The sequence below is a fragment of the Mustela erminea genome, chromosome 7, assembly GCF_009829155.1.
Source record: "Mustela erminea isolate mMusErm1 chromosome 7, mMusErm1.Pri, whole genome shotgun sequence".
Taxonomy (NCBI): domain Eukaryota; kingdom Metazoa; phylum Chordata; class Mammalia; order Carnivora; family Mustelidae; genus Mustela; species Mustela erminea.
This window is the reverse complement of record NC_045620.1, coordinates 135,848,439-135,866,101: the sequence shown is the minus strand read 5'-3', so window position 1 is coordinate 135,866,101 and position 17,663 is coordinate 135,848,439. Positions and strand designations below refer to the sequence as shown.

The window sequence follows — 17,663 nt, the reverse complement described above, 5'->3', positions numbered from 1 at the left end:
CTGCGAGAAGAAGAAGCGGGAATGTTCGGAGAACCAGATCCTCCTTCCCTCTTCCAGAAAATTGGGGCCATTTTCCAAGAAAGTCAAAGAAGAAGAAGTCAAAGAAGCTGCTTTCCAGAGCCTGAGAGACAAGGCACTTTCCCAGTCACAGTTTCCAGCAGTGCCTACCTACTCCCATCCAGAGGGCAGGAAGCCGGTCGCCCAGGCCAGGAACACAGAGAAGCTGGGGGCTCAGAGCAAGCCCCCAACTCCCCCACCCCACCCCCAGCCCCGCCCAGATCTGTAGGAAGAGCCTCTCCTCAGCAGTGTTCCAGATTCTTCCTCCACCCAGGTCTCACCCAGCATGGGGACAGGAATGCCTGAGGATCCCTGAGGCACACCTGAGAGGTGGCCACCTTGAGCCCAGGGTCTATGGGCAGAGAAGCAGAAAGGGCCCCCAGGGGGACTGAGGTGGTGCGGCCACCTGGTCTTAGTCATGGGGAGAGGGGGCGTTGAGAGGAGGAGGCGCTCTGCCTGGCTCGGGGAGGCACGGGGGCATCACAGGCTCACGCATTCGTTCGGTAACACTTACTGGACGCCTCGCGATGCGCAATCTTAAAACAGAAGCGGTCTCAGAGGGGAGGGAGGCTTGTGATTCTCCGACCCAGCGCAGGGAGACGGCCAGCCCGGGTCGGGAGTGGGACATGCGCGGGCACAGAGCGCGGGCTGGGGCGCAGAGAGGGAAAGGGAGAGAGGGTGCGCGGCCCCCGGGACCCGAGACTCGGCTGCGGGCGCCTCTCGAGCGCCTGGGTGGAGGAAGTTGGGGTCAGAGCTCCAGACGGGAGTCCCGGCTGCTGAATTCCCCTCCCAGACATCAGAGGCGAAGAGGAACACGCATTCGAGACCACCTGCGCCAGCACTTCCCGCTGGGTCAGAACGTCGGGTCGTCTCGACTCCAGCGGGGCGCAGGGACCGCTTCGGTGGCGGCCCCGAAAACCACCGCTCCAGGGCTAAGGCGGCTGCCCCGGGGGCGGGCCCGGGGCGGAGCTCCTGGGGGCCCCGCCCACCGCGCGCACCCGGCGCAGCCCCGCCCGGGGCCTCCTCGCCGTTACCTTCCCAGCCGGGTGCGGGAGTCCCCAGCGCGCGGTCCCCGGCTCCGCTCCGTGCCGCTTCCCGCTCCTGCCTCCCGGCATCTCTGCGAACTGTCAAAATCACCTCTTTTTAAGTCCGTTTCATTGCTCAAGACTTTTTTTTGTTGAAGCCTTTCCTTATTCCTGGGCCCAGATACAACCTTTCTTTCTTTTCACCACCCCACCTCCGGACCCCCCAAAACCCCGTCCCCACCCTCCGTAATGCGGGCACACCTCTAGCCCCGCTGATCGTACCGTAGGGCCTCCTTGCCCCGGCACCGGGAGGTCCTTCAGGACTCTGCGCACGGGACGAGAGAGGATTGCTTCCCTCTCTCTATGGGCAGAGAAGCAGAAAGGGCCCCCTGCTCCCCTGCGAGCAATCCCAGCTTCACCCTACGCCTGCGCCTGTGCACTGTCCGGGCTCAGAAGTGGAACCAGGGCCCTGCCTTTACGATGAAGTTTCCTCTGCCCTGACACGAGTTGTCCATCTGCAGGACTCGCCTGTGCCCCCTGGAAACCGCCAGGCTCCGCTCCCCACTGCAGCTGACGGCTCAGCGGGCTCGCGGTGCCCCTAATGTGCTAGTAAAAAATAAAAATAAATGAGGATAATAGTTTAACCTGCCCGGTAGGGTTGTTGGAGGGGATTAAGTGAGTCTATAGGGTCCTGAGAACAGTGTCCAGGGCTGCTGGGGAGCCGTCAGCCGGTGCTGGCTAGCATATTAAATATACACCATCCGTATCATTTAATTTAATCTTTACAAGCACCCTACAAATTAAAAGGTATTTTTACTCATTTGATGGGTAAGAAAATTGATGGTATATTCATGCATGCACATCCTATCAGCTATTGGTTCTGTTTCTCTAGAGGACCCTGAGCGATACAAGCTGCAAACTCCCAGGTGCATTTAGAACCAGAATGACCCGCTCACTGCGGCCACGAGCTCCCGCCACAGCCGGAGTACCTGAAACGTGCCGACGGCCATGGCCACACCTCAGTGGCAAGAACTAGAAATTCCAGCACTTTCCCGAGGAAGGAGAAGCACAACTCTGTTTGGGGATCTGTGAAAGTTCGGGTTTTCTGGGGCCTTTTGTATTTTGTTTTAGGATCCTTTTTTATTAGTATTATACAAACCACACAGAAATGTCTGAAATTTCCACTTCTAAGCTGGTTGTACGTCACCTGACAGGCACAGTGCTAGGTGACAATGGAAGACGCGGACACTTGAGAAGCCATCCTGCTCAGAAACGGAAGGAAAGGTCACTGTGTTGAAGGTGCCTGGTAAGTGGTTACACTCCTGGCTACTGAGTGTAGAACTTGGTCCCCCAGAGATAGCACTGGACACTTCTAGAAGCTTCTCCTCACGACGGCTGCTCCCCCCGCCCCTTCTCGTTTTTCCCTCTCTTTTTTTTTTTCCTTTTTTGTGGGAGGAACTAGATTTCATTTTCTTGTAAGCATAACTTCTTTATTTTTCGACAGTGTTCTGTTAGTTTCAGGTGTACAGTGTCGTGACTCGACACTTCCATGCGTCACCCAGAGCTCATCACCCTCCTTCATTCCGAACCCCTGAGTGACCCAAACCTCCACCCACCTCCCCTCTGGTAACCGTCAGACTGTTCTCTGTAATTAAGAGTCTGTTCCTTGGTTTGTGTCTCTCCCTTTTTCCCTTTGCTTGTTTGTTTTGCTTCTTAAACTCCACATCTGAGTGAGATCATATGGTGTTCCCACACCCCTTCTTCCACGCAGCTCTGGGCTCACAACAGGAGCCTAGCCTTCCACTGCTGCCAGAGCAGGAGAGATGCTGGGCTCCAGGGAAAGGGCTGGCAGCTCTCAGAGGCCAGTGACCAGAGGCAAAGCTGGGAGAAATGGCTCATCTCGAAAATGGATGTCAGGCTCAGTCAGCTTTGCCTGCCTCTTCCTAAAGTTGAACTCACATTTGCCCCCTGATAGAGAAGGGCTTGCCGCAACGGGGTGGGTGGGGGGGGGGGGCGCCGGAGGGCAGAGATAGACCTGGGCATGGTGGGGGCAGGGGGAGCCGTCAGTCACTTCCAGACAGAACTGGGTGGTGCCAGCCAGGGGCCGGACCCCACAAAGTCAGCGAGGGTGATCCTGGGTCAGGTCACCTCTCTGGAGCCTGAACAGCTCATTTCGAACCCAGACAGGGCATAGAAGAGCTCAAGCCAGCAGGCCACAAACCTTAGACTCACCCCAGATCTGGGATAGGTTTGCAATTAAACCCAAGGACTGGAACTTGAAAGATCAAAACACTTGTCAAGTTTACCCCAATTTGCTTTAAAGTGAGAACAATGACATTTGAGAGCAGATGGTGGGCTTAGGATGTTGCTGTGTGGATCGCGGGATTCTAAAGAGGGATGCACTTGAGTTCCAGGTTCCCTCCTCTCCCTGGCCACCCCAAGGCTCCCAAAGCACTGTCTCCTCCCAGGGCTGGGGGCCCAGGTGTGAACCCCAGACAAGCCCAGACATCTGCCCAGCCCAGCTGGAAGGGCACATTCACCCTCTGGGTCTGTTGGCTTTCCTCTGGGCTGACCCCAAGCAAGACCAGAGGAGTGTGGCGTGCTGAGTGAGCACCAGGCAGGGGAGGAAGTGAGCTGTTGACTTCTGCTTCCCCTCCCCCACGGGCCTTCCTGGGGGGTGGGCCTTCCTCCTTGTGGGGGCTGGGGAACCTGGCTTTCCCCTAAAACCTCTGCCCTTGAGAAGGATGCCAGGCGGGGTGTAACCAGTGGCAGCCCCAGGGCACAAGCCACCTGTACCCCCAGCCAGCACGTCCCTTGGCTCCAGGCTCCTTCTCTCCCTCCGAGTGGGCTGCAGTGACCACTGGCAGGAAAGTGGCCGGCGCTCCCTCACAGACCCCACTCAGGAGGTCACGGAACTGTGGGAGGGCTTTGCAGCAAGCCTGAGGGCTGCAGGGCCCTGGTGCAGTCGCGGAAGCCCTCTGGCCCCTGGTTCCCCCCGCAAGCCAGGCTTTAGCCCTGAGCTCTGCCCTCTCTCCCAGTTCCAGTAGTGCGACCAGCAGCTCCCCGATAAATTCCAGTTGGGCACTGGGCACTAAGTGCCTAATCCCTCTGATCCTTGAGCCCACTCGGTGTAAGTGCAGCCGCACTTTACAGATTTAGAAACCAGAGCCCAGAAGGCAGCTAGTCAACGGCAGAGCCTGTCAGAAGCCAGGTGCCCTTGCCCACGGCCTTATGCCCTCTACCCTCGGGGTCTCTGGCCTTGACCCAGCCACCCCACCGTCCTCTGCTCGGGTCCACACTGACCCCACTGGCTTTCCCAGAGCCTCCACGAAGTCCCACAGGCCCTCAGGTTAAAACCCTCCAAAACGGCTCAGCCAGAACAAACTTGCAACCCGAAACAGGACTCTAGAAGGAGAGAGGCAGAAAGACATGCAGGCCTCCCGCTACCTCCAGGCTCCCTTTACCCTCTCTCCCATCTAACAACCGCGTCATGGGTGCAGGTGCAGGGGTGAGCCCTGTCTGCCTAGCCACTGGGCGATTATTCCCCTTTCGCAGATGGAAAACTAAGGCACAGAGAGGCCCCATGGACCACCCAGGGTATTAGCACTAATAACTCAAATCCCAAGGGCTGGGACTTGAGCCCAGACCACGCACCTCTAGGCCTGTCTCCCCACAGGGAGCACTGGCTGGTGACAGTAGAGATCCGGGCCGCACACACTGCTTCTCACAGGGAAGGGGAGGACCGTCATGCAAAATCCGGAAAGGCCGTGTAGTGCCTTTGGGATGCTAAGAAGTCTCCTCCTGTCCTGCCTTCTCGGCACAGCCCCGGCGAGCTGGCTCTTTGGTCTGTTGACTCACTGCTCTGGGAGACGAGGCTGGAGTAAGCGGGTCACAACCTCATAGGGTCCGTTGGACACATGCTGCAGCCTGTTTCCTACAACCCAAGAAGAAGCTCTTATATGAAGCTGTCAGAGCAGACAAATCCAAACTAAGGAGACTTGCCTAGTAGCATCGGTACACGGGGAGAGCTCGGGGAGATGTAAGACATCGCTGCCCTGGGAGTGCGGTTGGAGGTGGCCAGTGCCCAGAGAGACGTTACCTAATGGGATAACAGAACACTTACAACATCTTTAAACATCTGCACGCCAAGAGGTCACAGTAAGGATGCGTCAAAGACTGAAAGTGGTAGGATGGCTCCCTGAGAAAGTGCTCTTCAGATGGTGGCCTCATAGCCTTCTCTCTCCCTCGCCTGCTCCCACCACAAGCCTGTGACAAGCACCATCTCTCCCAGCATCTAAAGTTTCCTGCCACGGCTCTCTGGCGCTCTGGAAGGATTTCGAGGGGGTTGTTATGTGTGTACTTTTGAACGTTGCAATTCTGTATTGTTAAAGTCTAGCACTTAATAAAATAACCATGACTGCTTATTTGCAAAGAGTCTTGATGTTCTGGAAGGTTCCTTCTTATAAATGGAAGCTGGTTCTTATAAATACTTGGTTAATTAGCCATGCTATCTGAAATAAATCATTTGCTCTCAGTTTTTACGGTGGTTAACAGTTTGTGAAGTAATTTTTACATACATTAGCCAGCGGCTAGAATGTTATCAGTGCATATAAAAGTTTATGGAATTGAGAATTGAGTTATCCCATCTGATTTTCTCAAGGGCCTATGAGGGGGTAGATTTTTGTTGGCAGAAGGGGCTGCCTTTTTTTAAAAAAGTATTTATTATCTGAGAGAGAGCATGAAAGAAAGAGAGCAGGGGGACAGAGGGAGAGGGAGAAGCAGACTCCCCACAGAGCAGGGACTCGATCCCAGGACCCTGAGATCATGACCTGAGCTGAAATCAGACATTTAACTGACTGAGTCACCCAGGCTCCTGGGGCTCCCTTTTTCAAAGGAAAATCTCATGTGCCCATAGTGAACAAATTTGGTCTCTATGAAAGATTATCCAATCTCTGGGGATCCCCCCCACCTTTCACAGAGCCCCACACGCTCAGGATGTAATCACTGTCTACAGTTTTGTGTACATCCTGCCAGAAATTTTCCATCTACACAAAAAACACATACTAATACCTCTTTGCAAAAAATAGATGTGTATTATCATCATGATGTTTTACCTTTCTGTTTAAATCAAATAACATACCACAGTCACATTTTCCATACAAAATGTGCCTACTCGTTTCAAGGGCAGTATAATATTCTGTTATAGGATGTATCATAATTTACCTAAACCAGCTTCTACTTTATCACGGAATGAATCTTGCTGTAAGTGAACAACCTTGCGCACCCATCTTTGCTCACATTGCCAGAGTCTATCTGCAGGAGAAATCCCCAGAATTAGAAAGGGAAACTTCAAAATACATGCACTTGTGATGTTGATATTTATTCAAATAAAATGAAATCTGGACCAGTTCACACAAGTCCGGGCACCCCCCATGACTGTTCGAGAACCCTATTTCTCCACGACCTTGTCAATCCTGCAGACGGCTGGCCAAACTGGCTCACCCTGGCCGGTACAATTGCTAAAGAAAGGGCATCTCGATCTGATTGACATTTATGAATCGGGGAAGAGGAGCATCTTTTCACGTGTTCCCAAGTTACTGGTTTTTCATTTTGTAAAGTACACAGATTCAGAGAAGTTGAGAAGTGCAATTTTCCAATGTTTCTCTCCATAGCTGAGGACCAGACACCTATACCTGATGTCAGGTCCAAGGTTATAACTCATGGAACTCGAATGGAGGGGTTCACAAACATCCCCAACTTCATCTTCGTGACGAAACACTTTCTACTAAATCCCTCTGCACGTGGGACAGCTGAAAGGAGAAGAAACGGCGTTGACTTGCCTGAGAACTGGGCTTTGAACACCACCTTTCTGGGCTTCTGTCCTTCCCCAAAAGAGAGAAGGGGTCAGTCACCCAAGTGTCCGCGAATCTTCATCAAAAGGCATCCACTTCTGACAAGCAAAAGAAATTGGGTGGGAGATGGCCTTTAGAAACCTTGTGTCTTCTCAACCTGACAGTACAGGATTTGTTTTGTTTGTCCTGCTTCTCCTTTTAACATTTAGTCTTCACTCCACCTAGACGATCACATTCACGTGGTTTGAAACCACGTGTTCTCGTGAACAACATAAGCTATAAAGTTTGAGAAATCTGTTTCCACCTCATGCCTGATCACCACCTCCTCCCCGCCACCTCATTCCTTCCCTCATAATTTCTCATCCCTTTATGGTTCATAGCTTATGTCATTATATAAGAGGGTTTTCTCTCATTTTCCAAATTTCAAAATATATACTGGTGCATTGGGTTTTTCAAATGATTTTGACTGCTCCACCCCACTGCCCCACCTGGAAGGCACTTTCTTTCTTTCTTCTGGAAAACCCTAGATGACACCCCACCAAAGTCCTGCCTAGAACAATGAGCATGGGATAAAAGAGAAGGATCCAGAGTCCAGCAGCTATAAAACATTGTTTTAAGGGATGCCTGGGTGGTGGCACAGCTGGTTGGGCATCCGACTCTTTGTTTCGGCTGGGGTCATGGTCTGGGGTCATGGGATTGAGCCCCGCATCGGCTCCAGCTCAGCTCAGAGCCTGCTTAAGATTCTCTTCTCTCTCTGCCCCTCTCCCTTGCTCTTTGTCTGTCTGTCTCTCTCTCTCTCTCTCTCTCTCTCAATGAGTAAATAAGTCTTTTAAAAAATTTGTTTAAGTGCCTGTATTTCCCAGTAGGGAAATTCTTCCTTGGTGAGTGGGAGCCTCATCTCTGACAGTCTTCAGAGAGATGCAGTCAAGGACATTGTAGAGATGTCCGTGCTTACCTTCCATGTCCACAATTTCACGCTGAAATTTGTTCATCCATGTATTCAACAAACATATAGAAAGCTTCCTCTGTGCCTAGCCACACGCTAGGAATCAACGCACGGAAAACGGAATCCCAGCTCCTTTCCCACATTCGGGGGGTTACAGTCCGGTAGGTAATACTTACCGAGTCCAGGGTTGTCCTCTCAGCTGGGCAGGTGTTGCGATGCGCAAATTTCCCAGCCACACGGAGCTACACGGAGGCCCTGCGGCAGACAGATAGCCAGTTAGAAGACCCCTGGTCCCTCTTCACCTTGTGCAGGTGTCCAAAATAGGCACAGGGCTCTAAAGGCCCAGTAAAAATCCAACCTCGGCTGATGGTTCATCACCCAGGCCCTGCTGAAGGAGAAAAAAAAAAGCAATAATTCTATAGGAATCATTGGAAAGTCAGAGGGGAGAAATCCCAAACCACTACAGGGCCTGCAGTCTGTCAGGACTCGCCCCACACTGAGAATTTATCCCAGGAGTCAGGAGAAGGCCCAGAGTGGACAGCCATGGAAGCAGCACCAGAACCATGCTGGACGTTCTAGGCCCATGATTCTAAGGGAGAGGTTGAAAATAACAGTTCTGGGCTGCACTGTGTCAAATTCCTAACCCCCACCACCTTGGAATGGGACCATATTTGGAGAGGGAAGCTTTCAAGAGGTAATTCAGGTAAAATGAGGTCATCAGAGTAGACCCTTGTCCAATATGACTGATGTCCTTACAGTAAGGAGGTCAGGACGCAGACTCGCACAGGCCACGTGAGGACACAGAGAGAAGGTGGCTGTCCACACGACAAGGAGAGAGGCCACAGGAGAGACCAGCCCTGGTGACACCTTGATCGTGGAACTCCAGCCTTCCAGAAGGGTGAGACAGTCCTCCTTTGTGCTTAAGGCCGGCGTCTGTAGCACTCAGTTCCAGCAGTGCTCGCAGAGTAGTAAACCATCATTTATCACCTCTGTGTTTTGAATCTCCTTATTGAGCCATCGGTGTCTGTCCCCGTTGTAAGAGGAGATCAAAAGTCCTTAGAGGAGGAAGCCACAGGCTATGTGTCTCACACGCGTGTGCAAGCACCAACACACACACACGTCCATCCGTCAGTAAAGTTCGCTCCCACCCGTTGAAGCGCCGGTTCCAGCCCACAGGGAATCCCGACTGAGGCGCCACCTTGAGAAGGGAGAGCAATCTCCGTGCCTTCCTCCTTCCCTCCTCAGTGCCCGCTTCCACCCGCCCTGCCACCCCAGCCCCGGGAAAGCTGGGCCCCAGGTCATGGCACACTTGACCAAAAACGGCCGTGGCTGCGCATTGGGAGGAGATAACAAATTTCCGTTTCCTTCTCAATAACTAACGAAGTGGATACGACTTCAGGAGCAGGGTCCTGCCATGCACAGAATGTGTCCACGCTTCTGTTTCCGTCAGCTCCGAGGACACGCGTCTGGGAGGCTGTGCTCACTGGGCAGCCCCCACGAGGGCTGGGGCCCTGACAGGGAGCTTGGACGAGGCCCGACGGAGTGGGGCGCCAAGCTGGGCCAGCACCGCCTCTGCAGCAGGGCCGAGAGCCCGCGCTTCTTCCCGAAACGCGCTTCGCTTCCTTTCCGTCACAGAAGAATACCTCAGCCGAGCCAGGCGCTCAGAAGGGTCATGAGGCCTGGGACGCCGCGGTAGTTCACAGAAAGAGGCCACTGCCCCGCGAACAAGGGTCGAGATGAGGTAAAAGTGGGTCTACCCGCCAAAAACATTGAGACTTCTCATGCTGGCTTTTCTCCCTTTTTAAGGTTTCAAAAGATGTCATTTAGTCCCAGCGCTAACGTGGGCTGCTTCCTCTCTGCACAGCTGTACCTGATGAAGACTGTTTCTCCATCCAGGGAAGACCCTTGAAAAAACCCTCCGTAAACATAAATCTTTATTTTTCATGATGTTATCTTATCATAAAAACAACACCACAATAAAAAAATAAAACGAGAATCCAATCCAATAACGTTGCCCTGCGGCCCATACCTTAATAAAAATTAATGTTTCTCTTCATTCAAATGATTCATGTCCATATGCACCCTGAGTTTTTGCATATAAAAGATAAAACATTAAATAGTAAATAACAAGTCGTTTGTTTTTTTCTCTTCGTAACAAATGTGTTTGCCTGGGAAGGGCGTGCGGGGACGGATGTGAGAACGAGCAGAAAGCACGAAGGGTGAGGGTCAGGAGTCGCCAGCTGTCATCAGACGGCCGGGACTGCAAAAGGGTCCCTGCTCTGCCCACCGGTCACACTTGAGGGACCCCCACCGGCAGCTCCAGGACCGGTCACCAGAGTCCCTTGCAATGGGGCCAGCAGCCCGCCGTCTGGGACACCGTGCCCTCCGTGCTCCCGCTGGATTACAGACTTGGGTGGGTGAAGCGTGGTCCTATCTGAGAAAAGTTCACCGCCCACATCTGAAACGTCCCCCTGCATGCACTCCTTCTCTCCTCACCCGTATCCGCTCCGGACCGGTCATTCGGCCAGCAGGCCATTCGAGGGGACTAGAGGCTAATTCTCATCCTTTCCAGGAAAAGCGGTTTCCAAGTCCCCTTTTCTCCAGCCCACAGTAGCCGGCAGCAGCTCAGAGCCCGGGATGGAGGGGCCCCGCTGATCCCGCAGCCTCTCCCTACGCTGCTTCTGGGCTGGAGCTTCCCTGGGAGAGGCTCCCTCTGGCCCTGTGCTGTGGTGTAGACAGCAGCCTGGCAGTGCGGATGCTGCCCGACACCCACTTACCCACTTACCGCTCCTCCCCGCTTCACCCCAGAGTCCAGCCTGGCTCCGTGAACGGTCCCCCATGCAGGGGGCGGTGGCCCGATGCCTGGCTCTACGCCCCACTCGCCGACCTGCTCCGGCCTCCACGCCCCACCCGCGGACCTGCTCCGGCCTCCTCCCCGGGGACTGGCCCTAGTCTCCTCTCCAGGCCAAGTCTTCAGCATGACTCACCCCCTCGCTCAACAGGGGCTCCCACGGGAGCCCCCAGACTCCTCGGAGATGCGGCGAGAGGCAGGGGGGGGGTGCAAAACAGGGAAGCGGTATAACAGTGGCCCTCAACCATCTCCGAGGCCCCATGGCCGATTCCAGATCATCACAGACCAAGTCAGAACAGTGAAGCATTAGCCTCAAGAAAGGGGTAAACTTTCCACACGGCTCCAGAACCCAGAAATATCCCAGAGTGCTCTACAAGGACCTTTTCATTAGGCTCCCGGCACTCTAGAATCTCCCAAATAATGCTGACACAAGACACATGCACACGGGCAGACACTCAGAGACACACAGAGACACACACACTAACACTTTCGTCGGATTCCATGCAGTTATGTGTCTAGAAATTGCAATATTCCCTAAGGAATAAGAAATTAAATGCTTCTGACTGAATGGAGGAGGCATGAAGGGGTGGGGGGCATTCGCCCAAATACGAGACTAAGTGTTAATTTTGCTCAAGGGAACCTCAGGCCCTGCCGTCCGCATCGCCCCGGGCGGCCCGCCGTCCTGCTTTCTGTCCCCTGCTCTCCTCCGTCCTTCTCTCCTTCTCTCCCTCACCTGGAAGACAAGGGTGTCTCGGGCACGCGGCCATCCGTCTCCTCGGAAAACTACCCGACTGCTTGAGACACAGCTGGCACTTGGGATCATGGGCCTCGGAGGAGAGGACGGCAGGGCTGACCTGGACCGGGCGGCAGAGGCTGTCCGTGGGGCAGGCTGGGGGACCCCTCGTGTCCGGGGCCAGTTTGTCACCAAAGGGTAAATGAATATGTGTGACAGCGTGGCCCGTGTGTGCGGGAGCTCCGGGGCATCCCCTGGTGTGTGGCCACGTGTGCACGTGTTTGCCGTGAGTGGCTCTCGCGGGTGAGCACGTGTGCGGCAAGTGTGTGAGCACACGTGTGGAGACCGTGAGCAATCACACACGTGGAGAGTGTGTGATGTGCGCTTGAGGGTGACTGAGGCCGCAGCCGTGTGCGTGCGATGCGTTGTGGGGAGGCCGCAGGTGGAGGGGTCCAGGTGTCCATCCGCAAGCCGGGGAACCACCACACAGCGGGACAGGAGATTAGAGAAACCTCCCCTTCTTGAGCCCTGTGCCCTAGCACGTTGGCAGGTCATCAAGGCCTGGTCATGAGGGATCCCCCAGCCTGAGAACAGCAGAGCTAAAGCTAAAATCCATCGAGAGAAACCACATGGAGAAGCAAGGGCAGAGAAAGTCCCCAGCGGCCGACCACAGGCCCATGAAGACCAAGTACAGTTAGCAGATCACTAAGGGGCAAAGGGACAAATCAGATTCCTTAATCAGGGGCATGGACGCACCTACCAGTGACTCCCGGGGGCAGAGTCCCCTGGCTCTGGCATCGAAAGAAGGGATCAGACCGCAGCCTGCCTCACCGGAGCTATGGGACCTGTTCTAATCGGCCCACGCAGCCGGGCCACCTCGGAAACTAACCAGACTTCCCTCAGACCGTGCTCAAGGGAAGCGCTCAGGTCCACCAAGGCGCTCTGACCATCACGTGCTGGGTAATCGCTACTCCCTGTTTCCAGAAAGGACCTGCAGCTTCTCCTGACAGAGCGAGACAGCCAACCTGTTTAGAAGCCTAAGAATCTGGAGGAGAGACCCAGAGGCGAGGCAGCGCAGCGAACGGCACCGCGGGACATACGACACCCATGAGTCCGCAGCACGTGGCGCTTGTACCATGTATGGCGAACGCACAATACATAAAACGTGGCAGGGATACCGCTTTGCCGTGCCATCCAAAAACAGAGCGTTCCTATGAAAACATTCGTTAGCCAAAATAGCATAAAGCAAAGAAGAGATTACCATTAATTTCTATGGGAAAAGGGCTGAGCATTCCCAGACCCCCAAAATCACCTCTCTTACTTAGGCTTTTCTGACACTTTAGAACACCTCTTGCGAACAGATGCACAAAATAAATGAAATAAATCACAGGTGCTCACAGACACAGTTCAAAGCTCTGGGGGGCTGGATGCCGGGATGAGGAGTGTGGGTCCCCGGGAAGGTGCTCGGCTGGACCCCTCGCCCTGCTCTTCTGATTTCTTTCAGTTAACGAGAAAAAGTACTAATGTCCCTCCTTCATTAAGCAGGGAACCTCTGCACAGTCTCCGACGAAAGTCTGCACCTGGAGGGCAGGAGCAGAAATGCGAGGGGTGGGCAGAGGTGTCCGGAGAGACACAGCCAGGACAGGGCCACCGACAGGACGTGGGGCTTCAGCGGTCTCAGATCTGAGAGGCAGCCAGGGTCACGGTGCCATCTGCAAGAATCGAGGGTGTAACTCTAGGAACAAGTCAACTCTCCCGGCAATGTTGAGTCGGCCTCCTCCCCGCAGCCTTCCCAGGAGCCCAGCTCGGTCTTCAGGCCACTGCTCCCACCACTGCCAGTAAGGAAAATCCACGGAGGCCTCACCTGCACACAGGTGAGCCGGTTGGTAGGAAAACACACCCTGCTCTTTTCCACTCCAGAGGAAGAACCGGAAAGGACCCCAATCCCTGCCACCTCAGTGGGGGAGGGCCAGGTTCAGAGAGTCCAGCACTGGGCCACAAGGGCTCCCCAAGGCAGACCACGTTGGGGAAGCCAGAGTTCAAGGCCATCTGGGGTGGCAGGGAGGGCCTGGGCTCAGACAGACACAGGTGCCCAGGTGGAAGGCGGGATGAGAGACAGGAGGAGCACACATAGCACCTCAGCCCCGAAACTTGCTGTCTCCCAGACAGATGCCATTCTCATGGGGCCCAATCACGGGGCAAGGCCAGCTTCTGTGTTTCCGGATGAAAAACTTTCTTCTTCAATCAGGTCTGCAGGACCTGATCAGAATCCAGGCTCCTGGGGCTGGGACCATGGAGGCCGAGGATCAGGGCCATTTCAACAAGAGGAGGCAACATCAGGAACCCAACACGTACTGGTTATTCTCACCGACTTCCACGGACCAGAGGCTGCCCCTCACTGTTACCAACTTTCCAAAAGCACTGAGTCCTTTCTCGAAAAGTTCCCCCAGGGTCAGGATTCTCCTTCAAACCCACCCAACCTCCTCATGGCCAAACTACCCTGACTTGGCGGGAGGGTCCCACAGTGACCACGGGAGAGCAGGTTTCCTGCTTCTGAGGTTCAGAGCACAAGCACCCTCCTGGGCCAAGCCTGCCCCAAGGCCAGCTTAATTGGAAATGACTGACAGAACATTCTAGACACCCAGAGCTCTCAGGACAGCACTTGATTCTCATCAGGGTCTTGGGTGTTGAGTTCCCCCACCACGGTTGAGGTGGGCACATCATGAACTAGGTAAATCCATTTTCCTCAGGGATGAGAACCCAGGTAGCTGAAGGAATTTACCACAATAACGGAGAAACTGACACATTCGTCACACTCAGAAATCCCCAGAGACCCACGTTCACAGTGGTGGTTCGCCATCAACAGCCATCGGGTTTGGGAGAGTGTGGGCTGGTGGCAAGTTTATGGTTACAGAACCATAAAATGGGTAGAATCTTCATGTCTGGAAGAACATTGCACAGAGAAAAAAAAAAATTGAATGAGTTTTTTTTTTTTGAACTTGGAAACTATGTCATATCTCTCTGTGCTCTTTAAACATTTCACAATTCAGAGACCACGAGCATCAGTCCCTTCAATATAGTATGCCTCGTTATTGTTTTATTAAAGATAATTTTTGAAACTTCATTTTCTGAGAAGAAAGGGATGATGAGAAATACGCAGTCCGCGGTGAGAACAAGGGGTCATTCTTCAGTTTAATTCTAAAACTCAAACATAGCAATAAAAGAAGGTAACTTTACCCTCCCCTGACTCAGGAACCATTTACCTAGACTCTTTGCTAAGACATTTCAAAACGTCTGTGGGAGTGGAAGCGTGCTTGCCTGGTGACTGGATCTCCACACACTCCTGAAGGCAGTACCAATTGTCACAAACTCTTCCAGAAGCAACGGGCCCGTGTGTATACCACACAATGTTCTAACCGTTTGACCCAGAAATGAATCTGCTGGGACCCCGCCCTAAGGAAACAGTTTGGAAGAACCAAAATGCTATACGCACGAATCCGTTCACTATAGAGGCACCAGGGTGGCTCAGTGGTTAAGCCGCTGCCTTTGGCTCAGATCATGATCTCAGGGTCCTGGGATCGAGCCTAGTGCTGGGTTCTGTGCTCAGCAGGGAGTCTGCTTCAGATTCTCTCTCTCCCTCTCCTTCTGCCCCTCCCCCTGCTCATACGCATGTGCTCACTCTCTCGCGCTCTTTCCAAATAAAAAACTGTATGTACCCAAACCATGGAACATTGTGCCTCTAATCACAACCGTGATGAAGATAAACATTTCAGATATATTAGATGACTGAATCAGGTTACAAAATGGATCTTAGTCTGACTCCCGTTTTGTAAAATTAAATATTTTGTCTTTAATTTTAATGTCTTAATTTTTTTCTTTTATATAACAAAAAGTATTTGAAAATGGAAGGTGAGCCTAATAATTTAAGCATACAAATATCTAAGAGTTAAGAGCTAGAACTATAAAGCTCTTAGAAGAAAACATAGCTAAACATCTTCGTGACCTTGGATGGGGCAATGGTGTCTCACATGTGACAGCAAGAGCATAAACAAGCCAAAAAAAAGGTAAATTGGACTTCATCAAAATTAAAAACGTGTGTGACAAAAGACACCAACAAGAAAATGAAAAGAGAACCCACGGAACGGGAGAGGATATTTGCAGATGGTGCATCTGACAAGGGGAGAGTACCAGACTATACGGAAGAACTCTTACAACTCGAAAGTGGGCAGAGGGTCTGAGCAGACATGTCTCCAAAGAAGACATACAAATAGTCGCTAAGCACATGAAAACGTGCTCATTAACATTCGTCAGGGAAATGCAAATCAGAGTCACAATGATGGGCGGGCAGGTAACTGAGGGGTGGGAATGAGTCTAACGGAATGAATCATTCCTTGCAGGTCATTTTGACCCCACATAGCAGATGCAAAGACCCCATACCCTCACACTTTTGAGTTTCTCACTGACAGCCACAGGAAGGCCCGGAGCTGACCTCAGCAGGGAGTGAACAGAATGCCCTCTCTTTGGGTTAACACAAGGCAATGTTCGCACAGAGATTTCAGATCTCTTGACCTGGCGGGGGGAATCCCATTGGTGTAGAGAGAATGGGGACAAACACTAGGTTTAAATGCTCTAAACGAATTAAAGACTGAGATAGTCAAGTGGGAATTTCCAAATCTGATTTTTTTTTTTTTCATCATAAACCCACACTCTTGACTGGAGTGATTCTTGGGAGGACAGTACAGCTGCTGCAAGTGCAGGTCCTGACCCCCAAGCCGGGACTCTGCACGCACATGGTCCCCCGTCTCCTACTTGGAGCCGAAGATCACTTCCTATGGCCCAAGAAAAGGTGCAGGAGGGCTGTCCTCAGCCGCTGACCTGGGCTGGGAGCGCATGAAGCCCCACCTTCGCTCTGGGCTCAGTTCGTGCTCTGAAGCCTCCACTCAAAGCTGTCCTGGCCTAGTGTGGCGTTTAGGGGACGGTGCTGTATACGCAGGCTGCCACAGACCGGGGACAGACTTCACCGTGAACAAGACAGACTTTCCCCCAAGGCGCAGGGTCCTTACCTTCTCCCCAGGTTAACCCAGAACTGACTCCAGGAGTGACGTCAGCTTCGGTAACCCAACCCCAGAGAGGACGGCGGAGACAGCCAGCATCTGAGACAGAGGGGATGCAGCAGTCACCGATCGGGTCCAGACTGCCACTCCCGACAGCAGCTGTGGCCCCGACGCGCCCCGCCCCGACAGATCATCCTGCCACCCCTGTGGCGACACCCAGTGTAGAAGGAGCCCACCCAGCACCGCGCAGGTGGCCTTCCCCGCTCTGGGGCCGGGCTAACAGACCAACGGATGGGACTCTTGGGCTGGGCTGAAAGTGACGCTGTGACTGCCCACAGAGGAGCGAGCCTCTGCTCTGAAGCAGCAGGTACAATGAGTCTCCCCTCATTCCCGTGTAAGTTCTTCCCATACGAACACGTCAACCAGCCCAGCCACGGGTTCAGGGACACCGAGAGCGGATGAAACCGGGGAGGAGGGAGTGAGAGTTGCCAGATTCCAGCCTGCATCCCCGTCATGGAGCCAGATGCTGGGATTCCGCGCTGCCCACGCTGGGCCGCACAATGCCCTAAAGAAGCCCCGTAAAGTGCAAAGCCCGTGTTCCTTGGTTTTGTTTGTTTGAGAGGGAAATACCCCATTGCAGACGTCCAGGTTAGCGAAGCTGCCTGTGGCCGAGGTTCCCCATGTTCCTACCCCGGCCCTGCAGATGCGAAGGTGGGGTCCTCTCCCGCGAGCCCTTCCACGTTTCCTGAGAAGGGGCCACCGACGACCGCATCTTGAGTACGAGTCATTCATGAAGGACATCGGTGAGGTGTCCACCAGTGGGCCAAGTCCTCCGGCTGGAGTTCCTGTCGTGCCCCGGACAGCATCAATGGGGGCCCCGGCAAGGCTCTTCTCCCGGGGCCCAGGCCTGGCGCACTCACCTGTAAAAGGCTGGGATCTGAGACTCCCAAGGCCCCTGCTGTCCTAATGTCCTCCGCCCTCCCTGCCTGCTGACGTGAGGTCCCCAGCCTGGCCTTGGATGTGCCGAACACTTTCAACGATGACCAGTCTCGACGGCAGGGACAGACGGGTTCAGCAGAGCCAAACCCACCACAGGTCAATGAGGAGTTGCCTGGCCAAATGGACAACAATATAAGCGTCTTTGT

General features: G+C 53.6%; 1 long non-coding RNA gene and 1 pseudogene across 1 annotated transcript; one reads left to right on the top strand and one right to left on the bottom strand.

Annotated features, from left to right (window-relative positions):
- Positions 1–17,663, bottom strand: part of LOC116596233 — a 77,290-nt pseudogene that overhangs the window by 33,672 nt on the left and 25,955 nt on the right.
- LOC116596234 lies at positions 1,723–5,621 on the top strand. The gene is made up of 2 exons (XR_004288076.1): positions 1,723–2,388; positions 2,598–5,621. It is a non-coding gene; the product is annotated as an uncharacterized LOC116596234 (long non-coding RNA).